Source organism: Octopus bimaculoides, chromosome 5, assembly GCF_001194135.2.
Source record: "Octopus bimaculoides isolate UCB-OBI-ISO-001 chromosome 5, ASM119413v2, whole genome shotgun sequence".
Classification (NCBI taxonomy): Eukaryota; Metazoa; Mollusca; class Cephalopoda; order Octopoda; family Octopodidae; genus Octopus; species Octopus bimaculoides.
The window spans coordinates 70023281-70027312 of record NC_068985.1 but is presented as its reverse complement, the minus strand read 5'-3'; positions in this window follow the sequence as shown (position 1 = coordinate 70027312).

Below are 4032 nucleotides of genomic sequence, written 5' to 3'. Positions count from 1 at the left end.
AGAGAGAGAGAGAGAGAGAGAGAGAGAGAGAGAGAGAGAGAGAGCTGGGTTGTGTGCAATATGAAACAATTGGAATTGCCCAATATTTTGTCCAAACCAGCTACACAAGTTACCTAATGTTATAATAGAGACGGCATAATATATATTTTCTATAGTGACATTTAAAAAGTTTTGTTTTGTAAAAATAGTACAACCTCAGCTAGAATTACAGCCGTACAATATTTTAGTCACTCGTATTAATACCATAGTATCTTAGGAGATGAACTTAATAACAACAAATGAATGACAGTAAGCAAACCAATTCAAAAGCATACATTTGAAACGGTGCCACACGTCTGTTACGCAAATAATCGATCGTATCGACTCCGATAGAAAGGAAATGCACAAATAAAAATTGACGCAATTCGTACAATAAAAATGACTAAGTATAAAGAAATTAATTCGATATATAACCGTATATATTGCCCTACCAATTAGTCAAACATAAACTGCTAAATATGATTTAAATGAATCAGCATTGAATACTTTAGGAAGGAAGACGGTGATAGAAACAGTCGGAGGCCTGAAAAATATATGACGTTATTTATGCGGTTACGTTTCTTTATACGCCGAGTTCAAATAGAACCACTATCAAATTTATATGTCACTCTTCTGGTATTCGTAATATAAGCCCACATCGATTAGCATAGAAGCTAATTTAATTGATTGCTCTTTTTATTACAAATTTGTGGTGTAGTTCCAATGGTACGTTCAATTTTCGTGATTTCAGATTATGGAAAATTTGGGAGAAAATATGATGGCCGTTTTTCGAATCCATATGACAGAAGTTATTCCTTTATTCTTTTACGTGCTTCAGTCAGTTGACTGTGACCATGCTGGAGCACCGCCTGATATATATATATATATATATAATCATGTAACATCATTGAGAATTGCGCTGAATATCATATTTACATATTCGTTGTGTATTAATCTGCATTGAACTGGGTTACAACCAACGAGGCAGTCTTCTAAATTTCATTTAAGTCAGTTCAAGCCAAAAACAAAAGCTAAATTGCCGAAAACGGAACTTATGTATTGGAATCGTAAAAACTGTATTTTTAAAAACAATATGACAACACACTGTCATATAAATAATGCAACTCTGCATTGCATTTCAGTCTTCGGTATACAGGTACCATCATCTCGAAACCTATTCACCTCACAGCATATATATTGTGAGCTACGAACAGATCCCTTAATATATCTTCTAATAGATGAGCAGTGATTTTGAATAGGAAAGCAATCTACTCAGTTTGTGGTGACAATACTGCGACAAGCCAAATACTCCGTTATTCGAAGAAAACTACATCTAAAATAGAAGGATCATGTTAAATGCGTCAACTCACTATCTCTGATAACATGTATTTATTACAACCAGTCGCATATAACATTTGAAGGTGCATGCTTAGGTAGTTTAGAAACGGTAATGAGGTCATAGGTTCTATCAGGTTACTAAGAATGAAATGTCCGATTTTAAACTGAAGGTTTATTTTACTTTATTGCAACAAAGAGCAATGCAAGTAATTAAAGTATGCACCTAAATTATCAACACAATTTTTCCATTTTATCGGTAGTTTATTCATGCCGGCAGCGAAGAATTTTGGAGAGCAAGTGGTGATGAAATCACGAAAGGTTGTTTTTTGCATCTTCTTCAGATTTGTAATACTTTCTTTTAAATGTTGTCTAAAGCCTCGAAAAGGTGATAGCCAGTTAGTGCAAGGTGTGGTGAATATGGTGGATGACAGAGTACTTCCAAGTTCAGGTCCTGTAGCTTGAGTAACGTTCTTTGTGAAACATGTGGTCGAGCATTTTCTTGCAAGAAAATTGGACTGTTTCTATTGTTTAATTGCAAGTTCACTTATTTCATCCAATTGATTTATGTACACTTGTATTTTTGGTGAATATTATTTATGGATTGTGTTTTGTCACTTCGTCTCTATACAACCACCGTGCAGAACGCTTGATATTGTTGAAAAGAATCCATTTTTCATCACAAGCAGCAATACGATGCAAAAATGTTTCACATTTATGCCGTGACAGCAAACAACAGCAAGCTTCAAGACGACGTGTCATTTGATGCTCGTTCAGTTCGTGTGGTACCCACTTGTCCAGCTTCTTTAACTTGCTGATTTGTTTCAGACGGTCCAATAGAGTTGGAATCGAAACATCAAGCCCTGCTACTAACTCACGCGCAATTTGAGTTGTATTCGCTTCCACTACAGCTTCCATCTCATCATTATCCACCTTCGTCTCAAGTTTACCACGGGTCTGATTTTCAAGAGTAACGTAACCAGACTGAAACTTCTCAAGCCATCGACGTACAGTGCGCTCATTCGCCACATCTTCACCAAGCTCCTTATTGATATTTCGCGCTGTCTGAGATGCTGTGATTCCATGACAGAACTCATATTCATAAACAACACAATTTTCTTTTTATCAATCCATGGGTTCACAAAAATTGATTTACAAGAGAAAACGACTCATAGTATAATCAGACATCGGGAATTACATTTCGAAAAGAGCTGATGTAACTTTTCAATGTTGAAAAACGGAGGATTGTCAGGATAAGTCTTTAGAGTTAACGACTACAAAATTTGGTGAATGAGAAAATCGGACATTTCATTCTTAATGACCTGATATTTCTAGTGTAAGAGAAGAATTGTTTGAGCCCTTAGGCACGACACTTTCGTACGTGCAATCAGCTCAGCTGGCGAAAATGAATATCATGAGTGACTGGTCAGCATCAGTTTAGTGCGGTACCGTGAGTGAGTGGTTCTATTAAAAGATCCTAGGCACGAAGAGAGACATGCATAGTGTTATTTCGTTGTAACATATCTTTTCGATTACCTCTTTTATATAAGCCTTATCAAAACTGTTTACACTTCTAAATTAACAAAATAGTTTATTACTACACAGTGGCTAACTGCAAAGTCTATGTGTAACCCATATGTCCGCGATGGTTGTTCATGCACCTATAAAAACATCCTACATCGGTGAGGTTATTAAAAAGATGACCGGAGTACACTTCAGAGTAGGAGGATTGAAAAGACGGACAAAATGGACAAATTGCCATAATTAAGACGCTTTTAACATTTTTGAAACTTGTCCAACACCATAGGAAAGAAACATTTGTAGGGATGCAATACTGTCTTTTCATTTTCAATCATTAAAGGAAGTGGGATACAGAATTTCATTAATATGCTTTTAGTGTAGGTTGACATTTATCAGATTGAAAACCGATGGATGAAAGTGCATGACCAGTCTTCATTCATCGCTGTTTAATCAATTCTAAGAATTTAACAGTATTAAACAATATCAGCAAAGGTTCCATTGCCAATGCACTAAAACATCTAGTCTTACTGGCAGTGAAACTTTTTTGTCTCTGCTTCTCCTACCGATAATGTAACATTTATTGTTGTCTGGATTACTAAGTAATGTACTACATCCACCATAACTCATTCTATGAAGATATTTTTTCACTTCCAAACGCCGTCTCCAATCTTTTTGTTATCAGTTAATGTTTCTATCCACAACCCACACTAACAACTTCTTTTACGAGTGCTCCTTTGTCTCCACTAGACTATTTCCTCCCCATGTTTGAAGAATTACATGAACCACATCTATTTCATGGGTTTCATTTTGTCAGTAAAAACTGTGAGAAAAAGCCATTTCTCCAAAATAATCAGTAACTCTAAGCAGCAGCGTGTGACCATCCCTCACCCTCCTACTCTCTCCCAATCCGTATATATTAGATTATGTTATGTTGTTTTATTTTTCAGAAAATTAGGGGAAAGAAAACTAGAATTAAGAATACAAGAAGGAGATTCGAGTGAAAATTTGTTATGCAGTGATAAAATAAATTCACTTAGTAATTTTTGTTCCAATCTTAACGTTCGTTCTGAACTATGAAGAGAGTGCAAAAATTCTCCAAGAAGAACCTTTCAACTGTAAAGACTGAAAATAGATGTGGTTCATGTTATTCTTCAAACA